The sequence below is a fragment of the Oryctolagus cuniculus genome, chromosome 7 (assembly GCF_964237555.1).
Source record: "Oryctolagus cuniculus chromosome 7, mOryCun1.1, whole genome shotgun sequence".
Taxonomy (NCBI): Eukaryota; Metazoa; Chordata; class Mammalia; order Lagomorpha; family Leporidae; genus Oryctolagus; species Oryctolagus cuniculus.
In genome coordinates, this window is record NC_091438.1 from 76,123,329 (window position 1) to 76,140,622 (window position 17,294).

The window sequence follows — 17,294 nt, forward strand, 5'->3', positions numbered from 1 at the left end:
ATTTGGCAGTTTTGTTTAAAGATGTTTGTTGAAAGATTATCACTAATCCTTTCATTCTGTTAATGTTATTTTAAGCATTTCTATGTGCTAAGTACAAATGCACCTCAAAACGCTTGTGGAAAATGGAATTAAAGGAAAGGTTTATTTTGGTGCAAAATAATTTTTGAAATTCTTCGTAGTTTTTCATCACACTCATTTTTTATGAACTTTATATTTTTATCTATTTATTTGAGAGGAACAGTGACAGAGATAGTGAGAGAGAGAGAGAAAGAGAATTCCCATCTATTGATTCTGGCTGAAGCCAGAACCCAACAACTCCATCCAGGTCTCCCATCTGGGTGTCAGGGACCCAAGAACTTGTGACCACTGCTTTCCAGGGTCTGAGTCATCAGCGGGAAGCTGGAGATGGAACTGGAGCTGGGATTTGAACGTAGGCACTCTGTTACAACATGTGCACATCCCACCAAACGTCTTCACTTCCACATCAGACACCTGCCCCTCATAAACTTTTTGAGAACCCTTCATATGCATGAATTTCAAATTTTTTTGCACCAAAATAAGGTTATCTTTTAATTCCCTTTTCCATGAACTTTTTGAAGTACCTTTTTATGACACTTCTTCCTGAGAATGAAAGAGTGAATAAAGCCGGCGCCGCGGCTCACTAGGCTAATCCTCCACCAAGCGGCGCCAGCACACCGGGTTCTAGTCCCAGTCGGGGCGCTGGAGTCTGTCCCGGTTGCCCCTCTTCCAGGCCAGCTCTCTGCTGTGGCCAGGGAGTGCAGTGGAGGATGGCCCAAGTGCTTGGGCCCTGCACCCCATGGGAGACCAGGAGAAGCACCTGGCTCCTGCCATCGGATTAGCGCGGTGTGCAGGCCCCAGAGCGCCAGCCATGGCGGCCATTGGAGGGTGAACCAACGGCAAAAGGAAGACCTTTCTCTCTGTCTCTCTCTCTCACTATCCACTCTGCCTGTCAAAAAAAAAAAAAAAAAAGAGTGAATAAAATACAAACTTTCTGTTGCCTTTGTAGAGCTTGTAGTCTTGTAAAAAATGGGAAGACACACACACATTTATAATTTTGTGTGATGTATGCCATTAAAGGCACAAACAGCACACAAGACAGTAACAGGGGAGATCTTTGCCTGGGATGGTCAGGGAAGGCTTCCCTGAAGAAGTCACATTTAAGTTTAGCTTCAGCCTTGCAGAAAAGGAAAGGCTCTTACAGGCTTAAGCAAATTCTAAATATTTTACTCCTGGCAGGTAGTTCACAATGTCTGTTGCCCATTATACTTTGCTATGTTCTAAAAGAAAAAAAAAAGCTTTTCAGCTTTTTTCTACAACTAATCAAAATTCCCTGTATTTATAGCACATCATGCAAAACAGTGATGCTAACCAAGGCGAGGACACGCCATTCTTCACCTCCCTGGAGCATGTTCTTTGTCACCACTCAGGCTGGGCTAAGTGACAGCGTCTGTAGTCCAGTTTCCTAATGACACTGATGCTCTGAATGGTTCCATATGTGCCGACTGCTGTGCCACATATTGGTCCCATCCCTCGGCCACACATCATGAGCCCATTAGGTCATGCAGTTCATCTGGTCAGAATATGGTACCCCTGGGTCTCCCGGAGGATGTGTGAGTTGGAGCCTGGTGACAATGTGAGTCCCTTGGCCACAGGCCTCAGTCCACCCTGAGCAGCAACCTCACAGCTGGTTCATTCCCCCAAAGCCAGTAATCCTCAGGGCTGTAGGTCCTGGGGGGCATCGTGAGGAGTGCAGATGCGTTAGGGTGGATGCCTCAGAACTGCGCAGAAGCACCAGGGAAGACACCAAGTGGTAACACGTGGCCATCTGCAGTGGCTCCTCCAAGCTTCTTAGAAGCGTGGGAGCCCTGCAGCAGCTGCCGAGGCCAGGCCTGAACCCGGAAGGCCTCACTGACAGGTGGGTGGGTGTTTGGCACAGCAGTGAAGATGCCGGAGTCCAAGTCTCAGCTCTGCTCCGATTCCGGCCTCCTGCTAATGTGCGCTGTGGGAGGCAGCAGTGATGGCTCAAGGATTGGAGTCCCTGCCAACTATGCAGAAGACCCAATAGAGTTCCTGCTTTGACCTGGCCCGGCCCTGGGGATTACTGGCTTTGGGGGAATGAACCAGCAGATTAAACTTCTCTCTCCCTCAAATAAAATGAAAATTAATTGGGTAGTTCCTTTAAAAAAAAAGTCTCCACTGAACCCTGAGAGCAGTTGATTACTCAACATCTCCTCAAGACAGTGCCTGCCCAACACAACAGGGACATTACTATGAATTAGAGTGACCTAGAAACAAACCAGAGGAACACTCCCTGAGTTTATGAAGGGAATGTGTAAATACCAGGAAAGAGAAGGATAGCTAGTCATGCCCAGAACCTCCTCGACAGAGATTACTGAGCAGTCATAAGCAATTTAAGGGGCCATAAATATGAGTCATTAGCAAAAAAAAAAAAAAAAATCTAAGATTGTTAGACAACTATTCATTTATAATTCATCAGATAAAGGCAAAGTAGGTCTAACCTGGATCTGGAATAGATGAGATGATGATTTATGATATGAAAAGCAATAAAGGAGAGGCAAGAGACCCCAGGTGACCTGGGTGAGCAGTCACTGCTCTTCTGCTCAGAGGAGTTGTTTATCCTTGGGAAAAACACCTACTTGATTCTAGGACTGAGTTCCAGTAATGACCTTGGAAATGAATCTGCCATTGTGGTAAATGCCTGCAATTCTCACAGGCATTTCTCACAGAGGTTGGATTCACTCCTCCTCCCTTCTTTCACTTAACCATATCTGGTAAGCACCTGCTATGTGCCAGATGCCACTGGTGCTGGCTCCCAGTGCCTCCAAAAGAAACCCTTATGCCATTCACATTCTAGTGGGGTGGAGCTGGAGGAAGCAGAAAATAAATTAATAAACAAGTACCATGAAAATCAGTAAAGCAAGTAAGGAAAAGGTGAGAGTGCAGGGTGATGACAAGACCTTGAGAGAAGAGAAGGCTTCTTTAAGGGCTATTTTATGTAGAGAGGGTAAGGAAGGCCTCTCCAAGGAGTGACATGTGTAGGAATTGCAGGGCAAACGTTGGGAAGATGTTGAGGCCAGAGCTCCAGGAAGGAGCAGAGAAGCAAATGCAAGGTCCATGGGGGCAAGAGTGTACTTGCCACAGTCAAGATCAGCAACAAGTTCATGGGGCTGAGCTGAGTAGAGCAAAGGAGGGGGGAGAACTGTAGGAAATGAGCCCGCATGTGAGGGGTCTCAGTAAGAACTGGGTTGGGAAACCACGGAAAGAGTTTGACCAGAGACATGATGGTATCTAACGTAGACTTCAAAGACAGAATTCAAAATGGTAGCATTTTAACTAATTATGAGGCTTATGGAATGGAAAAGTATATGACTGTTTCATCCTATAAAATAGCCACTAGCCACATGTGGCTATTGAGAACCTGAAATACAACTAGTCTAATTTGAGATTTTTCTATTAGAATAACTTACACATAGAGTTTTGAAGACTGAATACTCCTCCCCAATGGAAAGAAAAGCAAAAAATCAGAATGTAAAAACCTCTTTAATAATTTTTATACTTATCAAACATTGAGATATATTTGGGATATTAGATTAAGTAAAGCATACTCAAAATTAATCTCACCTGTTTCTTTTTGTTTTCAAAGATTTATTTACTTATTTGAAAGAGTTACACAGAGAGAGAAGGAGAGGCAGAAAGAGAGAGAGAGAGGTCTTCCATCTGCTGATTCACTCCCCAGTTGGCTGCAACTACCGGAGCTGCGCTGATCTGAAGCCAGGAGCCAGGAACTTCCCCCGGGTCTCTCATGTGGGTACAGGGGCCCAAGGACTTGGGTCATCTTCTATTGCTTTCCCAGGCCATAGCAGAGAGCTGGATTGGAAGTGGAGCAGCTGGGACTAGAACGGGCACCCATATGGGAGGCTGGCACTGGAGGCAGCGGCTTTACCCTCTATGCCACAGAGCTGGCCCCATCTTTTTGTTTTTTAAAATGTAAATACTATAAAGTTTTAAATCACATACATAGCCACCTCATATCTCTATGGACAGCACTGGTATTATAAACTGACTGATACTAAGAAATCCTTTGTTATTCTGAGACTTACTGAGAAAATTTTCTAAAATGTATTGTTCATTTTCTGATTGTAATAAACAAAGTCATACAAATACATAGATAATGAAAGTGAATGTGTTTTGAAAATGTGCTGAATATATTAATGATTCTGAACAGTTCTCTGTGGTCTCTTGTAAAGATGGTAACCGTGGCTCTTCCATGCTGGTTGCACCCTGGGGGAGCTCCTGACTGTGCTATGATTCGAATAGGATATGACATCTGAACTCTCACAGGCAGCTTAATCCTAGGCCAGAGGTTGCTGGTGCTGAGAGGGTGGAAACTTTTCCCACTCCTGTTGTCTAGGAAGTGGGCCTAGTGGGAAGCCCTTAGGCTATTAGCAAGTAGTTCTGATGAAGGGTTTGTTACAAAAGCCGAGCTGGGCCCAGCCACTCTCTCTGCCTCCTCGTGTGTGTGATCCATCCTCTGCACATGTGCTTGGCCACTGCCAGCCTCCAGCATCACCAGATGGCTGAACCTAACGTTCTTGGAGTATGAACTTGAAAATCACCCTCCTGCCTTGATATGGGGGAGATCTTGGGTATTTTGTTGTAGTAATGAAAAGCTGAAAGGGTCCTCTACCTCACAGGTTCAGAACATGAGCTTATAGGTTTCCTGGCTGAGATTTCAGGGACACATTTCTCAAGAGATGGTGCGAGAGCCGTGACTTTCCAGAAAGACGGGCTTTTCTGGATCGTTCTCTCTGGCAAATTGCTAATTCATCTTCTCCCTTCCCAAAGGTAGATCTAACCCACAGATACATCATGGGTTGGGCCCCATATTCAGGCAAAGCAATGAGAGCTAACAGGGTGGATCTGCTGCACACAGGGCCAAAGTATTCTCAAGGCCAAAGACCTTACACAAGAGAGCCTGCAGTTTGGGGAAACAGGGAGAGGAGCCCCGGCACGATGCACTGTGTCTTTATCTTAGGACACCTCTCTCTCAGTCTTACAGTGACTTCCCCACTTCTCATTACCCAGCAGTAATTGAGCTTTGCAGGACATTTGAAAAAAGTTTAAGTTCACTAGAGATAGCCACACACACTCAAAAGGCAAATTTAAAATTTATGGTAAGAAATGAATTGCCAGGGATCGGAATGTTTGGGTCTTTCTGCTCTTCTCCCCATGGGAGATGCTTTTTGGGAGCAAATCCATCAGCAGAAGATCACTTGATAGGCAATTGCCATGGAGAGAGGTGACAGAATGATATCCCAGACATTTTGGTGCAAAAAGCTTTGAAATCCATACATAGTTTTTCCATAGCACGTATTATCCACGACCTTTTTGAAGACGTTTCATTCAATGTTTATTGAATGCATGCATGTTTAATCTCAGAGTTACAAGACAGAATGATTTCCAGGCCAGAGCAAGACATGATTAAAATATTAACAAGTTTTTGGTGAAATATGTTCATCACCGCCAATAGCACAGAAAAGTTTCAATAACAAATTCTGGCCATTTTCCCCCTCCCAAGAGACTAGAAGGTATTCTGGATGGAGGTGGCTGTCCCCACTGAGGGCACTGAGAGCCCAGCCTTGGAGAAGGACACATTCAGCTGTCAGAGTCTGGGCCAACGAGTGTCTGAGTCCTGTGATGGTTCACTGTTTGATTCCAGAATTGCTAAGCTGATAACTGGACCTCCTGTGCAACTTTTCAATGGCAGAGCCATACTCATGGGCTTGGTTGCATTTTCTGGCCTGCCTAAGAGTTTTATTTTTCCATCCTGGCACATTATTTTGAATTATGGTAGGAGACAGCCATCTCATGAGTGTTTAAGCATAGATAGAGTTAAGCCCCATAGTGAAATATGTAAAGAACTTGTGTTTTGAGACTGTAAGGCTTATTCAAGTGGCAAATCCACTAAGTTCATCCACTTATCTTTCCTACTGAGATCCCTCTGAGTTACTGTACCCCACTGACTTTTAGGACCAACCTCAGCGGTGAGCGCAATGAATCACATCCCAGTCTGTTTTACATGGGAGTCTGCAGACCTAATCAGCTGGCCAAGGTGCCATACTTTGGACAGCTGTGTAGACCCTATGGTACAGAGTAGGGATGAAGCTAATTTTTCCTTACTGAAAGACAGCTTCTGAAATTAAAAATATATATAACTAACCTTTTGATCCATAGCTATATAATACAGGATTGTAGTTTATTTATGCATACATCCAACATTTATTGAACATCTGCTATATTTTAAGTCCTGTTCTAAATGCAGTAAAATTTAAAATGGTACCTGGTTACAAGGCACTTGTAGTCTAGGATGTAGACAGAGAAGAGAAAATCAACATGATTTTTAAAAAGAACTATGTAGCATTTTTGCATAGATAGGTGCGATGCCAAATTTTTAAAAATTAAAATAGAGCAGGGTGAGGAGAGTCAGGAGTGCTTGACTAGCAGATTGGAGCGCGAAAAGGCTTACTTGAGCCTCTCTGGAGCTTTCCACGTGGAGCACAGGCACAGGACAGTGAATAAGCACCACACACTCTGTTTAAGAGCTGATTTACTGGGGCCAGCACTGTGGCATAGCAGGTAAAGCCACTGCCTGCAGTGCCGGCATCCCATATGGGCGGGTTCGAGATCCAGCTGCTCCACTTCCAATCCAGCTCTCTGCTATGACCTGGGAGAGCAGTGGAGGGTGGCCCAAGTCCGGGGCCCCTGCACCCATGTGGGAGACCTGGAGGAGGCTCAGTGCAGCTCCAGCCATTGTGGCTGATTGGGGAGTGAACCAGCAGATGGAAGACCTCTTCCTCTTCCTCTCCTTCTCTCTCTCTCTGTAACTCTCTCTTTCAAATAAATAAGCCAAAAAAAAAAAAAAAAAGGAAGCTGATTTGCGGAGTTCACGGACCAGGAAGGAAAGGTGAAAAGAGAAGTACTCCGAGCGCATCTTTTCTAAGTAAGGGCCCTCTCACTGGGGCCCGCTCCGTAAGAGCTGCTCTGGCTCAACCCTGCTCCCTGCATACCTTGCTGAGCTATTATCTGAGAGTCAGAACTGCTTTTCTCTGGGCTGTTGATCACTTTGCATTCTGTCAAACCAGCATTCTCCGCACATCAGGGGCCCACTCTTCTCCCCTCCCTATTCTCAAAGGCCAGGAAAGCAGAGGACTGCCTCCAACAAGCCCCTGGATCACCTCCTGATGCAGAAATGCCTTCGCTTGATGAATGTTGAAGCCCCGGGCCTCTCGGTTTCCCTCCGTCCCTGTCTGCTCCCAGGCTGTGCATCTGGTGCAGTAGGTAAGCTGCTGCTTGGGATTCCCGCACCTGTATTGGAGCGCCCAGGCTTGAGTGCATCTTCCTGCTGATGGGCACTCGCACTGGAGAGCTGGATTGAGTCCCTGGCTCCTGGCTTTGACCAGGCCCCCAGTGCCTGCCCGTTTCTGGGGGAATGAACAAGTGGATGGGAGTGCTCTTTCTCTCTCTCTCTCTCAATCTCTCTCTCTGTCTCTCAAATAAATATAAAAAATTAAATTAAATTAAAAAGCTGTGCTCCAGACTACTGGCACCCCATGACTTTCAAAATTATGCAAATCAGGACTGGGTGGGGCAGTCTGGGATGCAGGATTCTTCCCTCCTCACATTTTCCTTCCTGGATGTTTTGCTTTTTACTTTTTTTTTTTTTTTAAATCATCATAGGAGTTGGCCCTGACTTTTATTTTTGAGTTATGTACACACACACACACACACACACATAAAGGCTAAAAACACTTAACCTAATTGTGAAATAAAATTAACAGAGTAAGCTATCCTTTCTTGAAACAGCATAAGCCTGTCCCTTTCAAAGGAGTTCCTATCAAAAGCACAACCTTGCTACGATGCCCTCCAGCTTAGATTTCGGTCAGGCCAGAAAGCAGCCCACAGCTCAGGATGGAAGATACCTGTGCAGTCCCTCAAGGTCACACAGCCAGGCCTTGTGTTCCTATCAACACCGTTCAGTGTTTACCAAGTCCCAACTCAGAGCTGTGCAAAGTTAAAATTACCCATCTCTTTCTGCTCGTATCCTACTTGCAACAAGTAAGCTATCAAACACGTTTCACAGATAGGCAAGATGGGCGAACACAGAAATCAGTTAAGGAAGTTAACTTTGTACTAGAAATAAAGTTATTGCGGTGCATAAAAGACCTGAGGTTCCAGGCCACTTCTGAGCGCGGCCGGAGAGAGACGGAGCAGGCTTTGTGCTCTCCATTCACATCGTGGGGCCTCAGTTTACCTTCCTACAATGTTGATGGTACAAGGAAAAAAAAAAAAAACCAGCTCTCGGTAAGTGATTTATGCATGCTGGCTGAGACTTAATATTACTGGGTCTCCTAGGAGGCAGGTCTTTTTCTCTGAGACAACCACCCAGATGTAAAACCCTCCTGCCTACACTCTCATATAAAAACTCCTTGGTGTTAAAGCCCCAGGTGACTTGGGAGTTCCCCAGGCACATCAGCCCTGAGTTCAACAGAGAGGGACTCTAACTTCCCGGGAGAAACCTTTCTTAACCTGCTGCAGTGGGAGGTCCTCAGGTTTCCTTATAAAAGAAAAAAAGAATAGATATCAATGTATATCATTCTCTAAGACACATTATCTAAAAAGAATAAAAAGGCATCTGCAGAATACGTTCTGTATGGTGGCATTTATGAAATACTTAGGTGGATGTGTATACATAGAGAAAGTTCAGGAAGGATAGACATCACACTGCTAAAAGCCTTTTGGAGAAAAGAGTAGAATCAGGAAGAGGATAGGGGGAGATTTTCACTTTTCCTACATATTCTCCTATTTATCAAAAATTATACAATAAAAAATTTATTCATTATTTACACAGTATCATTATCCATATAGCTATGGGGCCAATCTTGTGGTTGTTAAAACTTTATATATTCCTATCCCCATTTTAATTAGAAGACTAAAAAGCACTTTTTTTTAGTATCACATAGTATATAAAACATTTATATACATTAAGTTTTACTAATATCTTAGGTTTTCATCACCACAACTAAATACCTGGTGCTAGCTGCTTGTGAAAGAATTCTCATTTTAGTTTATGGTCTTGGAGGCACACAGATAGGATACGGTAAACCCCATTGGCTGGCCATCTGCCGAAGCCAGAGGATAACAATTGTGGAGCACGTGTCAGGTAAGGATTCCATGATGAGTCAGGAAGCAGAGAGAGGGCTGGGCTCAAGTCCTCTGTAATCATCAGCCATCTGCTGAGAACTGCCTTCCACGGGCACAGCACCAGGGGCCTAGGGACTTCCCACAGGGCCCACCTCCTGGACACCACACCTGGGATTTAGCGTTCACCCCGCTAGCACTACCACTCCATGACCTCAGATTTAACCATGTGCACAAGTTTGGGAGCCATATCCTAGTCAAACCACAGAAACCAATATGCAAGAGAGAATAACAGTCTGGCGCCGCGGCTCACTGGGCTAATCCTCCACCTGTGGCTCCAGCACCCCGGGTTCTAGTCCCAGTTGGGGCACCAGATTCTGTCCCGGTTGCTCCTCTTCCAGTCCAGCTCTCTGCTGTGGCCTGGGAGTGCAGTGGAGGATGGCCCAAGTGCTTGGGCCCTGCGCCCGCATGGGAGACCAGGGGGAGACACCTGGCTCCTAGCTTCAGTTCGGCGCAGCACTGGTCGTAGCGGCCATTTGGGGGGTGAACCAACAGAAGGAAGATTTTCTCTCTGTCTCTCTCTTTCACTGTCTACCTCTGCCTGTCCCAAAAAAAAAAAAAAAAAAAAAGAGTAACAGAATAGAATTCTCTTGCCAAAAGAACAAGATCAAGTTGCATATTCACCAATCTCTTTTAATTACTGGATGGAGTAAAGTGATTTTGTAAATAAATATTATATGTGTGTCTAATAAACATGCCAGAAAGTGCTTGGATTAATAGAAACCACATTTCATATGCAGTATCTTAAATGCTATTCTGATTTTGAGTGATTCAAATTTAATAAAATCAATTACATAAAGAAGCAACACTAATTTACAACAGTATTTGGGGGAAATAAAGTAAGAATGGATGATTTACAAATTCTACTAATACAAAGCTGAGGATATTGAATTAGCAATAATTTATTTCACAAAGCAAACTTATAGGATTAGGGCTCCTTCCTGCATTAGCACAGAGCTAAGAACTGCCAGACAAAGCCACACTTTCTCCAACTCAGAACTGACGCACCAACTTCTTACACTCAGGATCATGCTAAACAGCTACCTTTTACCAATAAGGGTTCTTCTAATCTGAAGAGCTCCCTAGGCAGTGTCAGCTACTCATCATTTGCAATTCTTACATCCATGCAAAACAAGCTTTCTTTCCCACATCTCATATTAGAGGGGGGAAATGCAATTTAAAGAAGTAATTTTCCCAAACTGACACAGTTTAGGAGATGCAAAGCTGGGATCTGAGCCCAAGTGTGTCTGGCTCTAAACTCTTATGCATGTCCTTCCACTGGACTCATCAACCCAAACTTGCAGTCCCGAGGCACCTGCCAGATCTCTTGGATGTCTACCTTGAATCTAGCTTGGGATTCGCACTGGTATCCACAGCTGAGAGAACAAATGGCTTTGGCCCAAGTACACAGTGGCCTCTCCCTGAGTGAACAACAAGTCAGCTACCACAGCTGCCTGCAGGCTTGGAAAGTGAGCAAACCATCGCCAGGAGAGTCTTCCACATCTCTTGGGTAAGAAGCTACTGCGGTTGGGATATGGTTTGTCTCCACTAAGGCGCAGCTTGAAGGAGATTTCCTATGTCCGAGTGGGAATTAAGAGGTAGTGGGTGATAAGAGTAATAGTGAGTAATGAAGAGACTGGTAGGTCAAGAGGGATCCACTCTCATAGATACGTTAGTGTCTTTCTCAAGAGACTGCGGGTAGGTTTCCCAGAAGTGGGTGGGGTCGCCCAGGACTGCGTTAGTTATCACGGTAAGGGCTGTCTGCCTCTCCTGCCTGCTCCACCTGCCTTTCTCAGGCACTCCTGCCGCGTTACAGTGCAGCACAAGGCCCTCTCCAGACGTGGCCTCCTGTGCTGGGGAGCCTTTCCAGCCTCCCAAACTGTGAGCCAAACAAACCTTTTGTTTTTATATAAAGCACCCAGCCGTGGGCATGTTTTTATAGCAAAACAAAATGAACTACAATAATAATCACCTATCCATTCATTCCACAGAAATTCATAAACACTGTTCTAAGCACTGTGGAGAATAAAATAGACAAAGAATGAAGCCCCCCGCCCCCCCAGCTTGGGGAGTAAACCAGTGGATGGAAGATCTCTTTTTTTCTCTGTCTACCCCTTTTCTCTCTCTGTAACTCCAACTTTCAAAATAAATAAATAAATCTTTTTAAAAAATGCCTAGACAATTTAACTAACCATGTATTATAATTTACTTTCTGGTTTATTAATTAAAAATATATCTGAACAAATATTTTTACTGCAGAGCCTTCTTATTTTTAAAAGATTTATTTATTTATTGGAAGGCAGAGTTACAGAGAAGTAGAGGCAGAGAGAAAAGAGGTCTTCCATCCGCTGATTCACTCCCCAAATGGCTACACAGCTGGAGCTGGGCCAATCTGAAGCCAGGAGCCAGGAGCTTCCTCCATATCTCCCACAGGTACAGGGACTCAAGGACTTGGGCCATCTTCTACTGCTTTCGCAGGCCATAGCAAAGAGCCAGATCGGAAATGGAGCAGCCGGGACTGGAACCAGCGCTCATATGGGATGCTGGTACTGCAAGCAGCAGCCTTACCTGCTACACTACAGCGCCAGCCCCCTATTTATTTTGAAAGTCAGAGTTACAAAAAAGAGAGAGAGCGAAATCTTCCATCTACTGGTTCACCACACTAGATGGCGGGAATGGCTGGAACTGGGCCAGGCTGAAGCCAGGAGCCAGAAGCTTCTTCTAGGTCTCCCACGCGGGTGGCAGGAGCTCAAGCACTTGGGCCATCCTCTGCTGCTTTTCCCAGGCCATTAGCAAGGAGCCAGAAGTGGAGCAGCCAGCACTCGAACCATTGCCTGTTTGGGATGCTGGCATCGCAGGCTGCAGTTTTACCCATGAAGCCACAATGCTGGTCCCACAAACCTTTTTTAAAAATGTATTTATCTGGCTGATAAGAGAAAAGAAGACTCCATTTGTTATTCAAGATATTCATTTTTCCTGGCAATGTGCTTACAATTGCATATTGTTATGTTTTAAAAGTGCTGATATGTTATTTCATGAAAGGTTAAGTAATATCTAAACCTGGATATCCTTGGTATAGAATCTCTGCTTCCTGGAATATCAATTTGCTGTAAAAGTCAAATTTTTAAGCATAATCAAAGGTTTGGCTATTCAAGTGTCTGTTTATTCAGCCACAGGAGGTTGAGTATCAGGTAGCATGCTGTGCAGAGCTGGCCATCTGCTGGCTTTCCAGAAAGGATAGAGGCTCCTAGAGTCCTGCTGGGGCTTCTTGCCCTGCATCCCTGCTGGGCTGTGCAGCTCTGAGCTGGGGCGGGGGGGGGGGGGGGGGGGGGGGGGGGGCTCTGATGCCCCCATCCTGGCCCAGGGCAGACCTTCCAGCTCACCTCACCCCCCCTACCCCGTGGTTTCCTGCTGCTTCTTTCCAAGTGAGTTTGCACAGCAGAATAACAAAGAAAAAGGAGAGGAAAGAAAGTCTGCCTGGATCTGTTCCTAAGCAGCATTTTGATGGCGACACCAAGTTTTTGTTATTTTCAGCACCTGACACTGAAGCTTTAGGTTTGGTCTACAAGTTCAAAACAGTGCCATTGTTGTCATTGGCTTGAGGAGCCAGTCAAAACATTACACACCAAACTGGGGAATGAACTTGAGGGTTGGGTGGATTTTTGGTTTGTTTGCTTATTTGACTGGTCTTGTTGACTAAAGCAGCTGGAACAATTTAAAAGGTGTGGGAAGGGAGGATCAGCTTAAGGGACTGTTCTCCCTCCTCGGCATTAATTAAAAGACTTGACATCAACATTAATGGAGTTCACTATTAAAGGAAACTGAATTCACCCTTGAAGATAATAAGGGAAAAAAGGAATAGAGAGGCATCCAAATATTCAAATAGGCTCTCAAATTTTATTTTAAGTCACACAACCATTGTATATGTGTGTGGGGGGGTATTTTTTCCTAGTTTGCAAAATCTGAGTCACTACTTTAGTAAACAATAATTCATTTTAGCCAGGTGAGATTGAGAGATGAAACAGTTCCCCACCCGGAACTGATGACTCTTCTCAGATATGCGAAGCCCTCTTTTGTTCTGCTTGTGCCACGGACTTGGCACAGTGTGTTCTCTTATAGCACAGATCTCTGTCTTCATTTTGCTAGGCTCCTTTGAGGGCAGGAGGAATGTCTTGCCCTTCCCAGTGCCTGTGCTGGTGCATAGAGAATGCTCAGCGGGGATGCTAGCAGGCTGGGTCATGGTCAAGTGCACACATTCTGGAGCCAAACAACCTGCTTTGAGCCCCAGCTCTCCACATCCCCATGGGTGATCTTGAGGAAGTTCTGCTAGCTTTGCCAACCCTCAGTTTTCTGAAGGACAAAATGGGGAAATCATAGTGCCTGACTCCCAGGGTTTCCATGAGAAGCAAGTTAGATCATGCTACTGTACGGCAAGTATTCAAAGTATTAGAGCTGTTGTTAGTGATGAAACAATAATAACATAGAATGTTCATCAATACTGGTAAAAATTATTACTTATTTATGAGGTATTCAGGCAAAGAGAAACCTACTCATTTAAGAGTGAAGGTGAGAATATTAGGAGGCGTGGAAAGCCACCATTGCTTGTTCATTATCATCAAGAAGCCTTCAAAGGATCTAGAGCTCAGGAGCTGTTGCTTAAAGAGAGAATCCAGTGAGCTTCCCTGGGAGCATAGGAGAGACAAAAAGAGAAAACTGCTTTATGCCTCACTCTCTGACCTGTCCCTTTTAAGTTCTCTCCTCCCCAAAGCCTTCCCAGAATGACACATCCCTCCTACAAATGGAAAGTACTGGGCACTGATGAGCAGGTGCACAGCCTGTCGTACAACCAGTCGCCATCTGGCCTTCCCCTTTGGGCATCGCCCACCCTGTTTGGCATGTGTGATGTGCCCTGAGGGCCAGGCATGCACAGTGCACTGACTGCATGGCTGAGGCTCAGTCGTGGTCACATGCTGGAACTCAATAACCATAAGTATTGCACGTGCCATTGTGCAGAGATAGACAGACTTACAGGCAGTTAGGTCAGTCTGGTTGGAATGAGGAACAGGGAAATCCCTTTAAGAGAGTGCTTGCTTCTCCTCTAATGCAAGATAACAGTGCCGAATCCCACTCCTGGGTTTCCAGTTTTATCATAAAAATAGCAAGGAAGCAGTGATTCTACCCTTGTGGATTTTGGTTTTTCATGGGAATAGAAAGAAGTCACAAATCACACCTTTCTGATGGCGCTTTGCTTCATCATGAACAAGCTGGACAAGACAGACAGGATTCCAAACTCGACCTTTGGATGGGTTTTGCCCCCACCCTCTGATTGATCCTTAGCTGCTCTTCTGTTTTGATTTTGTTTTTTTTTTTTTTCCTCCAAAAATTGTCCTTAAAAGACTGGACCATCGCAGTTTCTCAGGTCTGCCTCTCCTGGAGCCCCCACCTGGCTGCTGCAGGAGGTTTCTGACTTGAATAAATCTTGCTTTGCCCACTGCCTTGTCCACGTGGACAGTCTTCTTCCACGTGAGACAAGAACCAAGGTTGCCTTTCTTCACCACTGTTTTACCAGTAACACCACTGCAGAAGTAAAATAAACAGGCCCACATGAAAATGGCCCCTAATATCTGAGTCTGAATTTGGTGTTAGACTTGCTTAACTAGTTTATTTCTGGAACATTGGATAGTTTTGACCAAGTCAGTTTATAAAATGTGTTCACTGAAGTCATGAAGTGCAATAGTTAGGAGATAAATGTCAATTAAAAATAAATCTGAGGGGCTGGCACTGTGGCATAGTGGGTAAAGCCACTGCCTGCAGTGCCAGCATCCCATATAGGAGCCAGTTCAAGTCCCGGATGCTCCACTTCTGATCCAGCTCTCTGCTATGGCCTGGGAAAGCGGTGGAAGATGACCCAGGTGCTTGGGCCCCTGCATCCATGTGGGGGACCCAGAAGAAGCTCCTAAATCCTGGCTTCAGGTCAGCCCAGCTCCAGCTGTTGCAGCCATTTGGGAAGTGAACTGGCGGATGAAGACCTTTCTTTGCCACTGCCTCTCTGTGGCTTTGCCTTTCAAATGATAAATGAATAAATCTTTAAAAATAGATAAATAAATTTAGAAATGGTAAATGTAAGGAAAGGGGACACAGAACACAAACTCACAGCCAAAACAGTTATTCAGGAAAAATAAATAAATTCACAGAGGTGGGTGACCGATGGCCAGCATGCACACATACTGCACGGAAGGCCAGTCCTCCAGCGGGCCAGGCCTTGTATATCTTAGGGTAGGCTAAAGGTCCAGAGGCAGGGTGGGGGTGATGGACGGAGATGAGTTTCTCCACACAGGTTTTTCAAGTTTGGCACTGGCTTTCAAACCTGGAGAGGAATGCAGGGGTGGTGGGGAACAAGGCAGGGTGTGAGACTGAATTGGTCTCTTGAAAAGATTCAGGGACAAGGGGTAAATTCTGATTTTATCTGTTTTCAGATGAGGAGCTAGAATGGCTGAGGCTTGTGTCCTTGTTCTATCAGTAAACATTTTCACTGGTAGCAAATTATAGAATTAGACAGCTATGGGAGACATCGAATATTTCCCAATGATCATTTGCTGTTCCACTGGCATCATGACATCAGCTAAGATCATCAGTGCAATTGGCATAGATCAGCCATGGAAATAAGCTCTGGCCCAAATATCTGAATCTTCTAGTAGCAAAACACAGAACATGATGGTGAGATCTAGACCACTGGTCGCTTGCCCCCTTTTTACAGATAGAAAAACTAAAACCCAGAGAAATCAAATGCAGACACTCATACAACATTGTTCCCCCGTTAAGTGGCAGGAAACATACGCCACTTACCCATGGCCACATTTGATTTTAAGAGCTTGGGCATTTCACATAGCCTCCAAACTTCGTATGCTGTGCTCCTGGATTCACTGGGCCATTTGAACTAGAAGTTTAACTTGTTCTTAATCTTCCCTTTGAAATGCTGAGTGGAAAGTATTTAGTGCCCTGCCCACCAAGCAGGTTGCAGGCACAGAAGGGAGCTAAGAGCCAGCATTCACCCTCTTTAGCAATAGGGAAAGCCTGGCTCAGAGATCCTGGGACCAGATCTCCACGGAGTCCGCTCTGCAGACAGCACACCAAAAAAAAAAAAAAAAAAAAAGCAGAGATTAGGCTGGCGCCGCCGCTCACTAGGCTAATCCTCCGCCTGCGGCGCCAGCACACCGGGTTCTAGTCCCGATCAGGGTGGCGGTTTCTGTCCTGGTTGCTCCTCTTCCAGTCCAGCTTTCTGCTGTGGCCCGGGAGTGCAGAGGAGGATGGCCCAAGTGCTTGGACCCTGCACCCGCATGGGAGACCAGGAGGAAGCACCTGGCTCCTGGCTTCGGATCAGTGCGGTGCCATTGGAGGATAAACCAATGGTAAAGGAAGACCTCCCTCTCTCTCGGTCTCTCTCTCTCACTGTCCACTCTGCCTGTCAAAAAAAAAAAAAAAAAAAAAAAAAAAAAAAAAAGGCAGATAAACTGAGCCAAGGTTATCTGGGAGGAATCAGATACTATCAGGAGAGAGGGTATCAGCCCTGAGACTCAGGGAAGGAAGTAGTTCTCTTGGTGAATTGAAAGTGGGTGGAATTCTCTGAGGAAGAGAACCAACAAGATGGCAAGTGTTGCTAGTATCATGTCAACGTAGGAGACTTGATGAACTATCCCTACTCCTCAAGGAAGGCTAAAAGGCAGCAGGTACTCGGAGCTTGGCGGCAGTCCCTGGTGTAGCAGACTCACATCTCCAGTTATAACACGGCCCTTCTGATATATAAAGCAGAGGCACAACGATGCTCTCAGCTGTGGGTCAACGTTCTCCTTTACTTTCTGGGAGTATTCAGAGGCAATTGGTGGGTACTTAGGGTACATACCCATATCATCAGCCCCAAACTCCTCCCTGTTTATAAAAATACAACTGTCGCAGCCAGCACGGTGTTACAGTGGGTTAGAGCCCTGGCCTGCAAT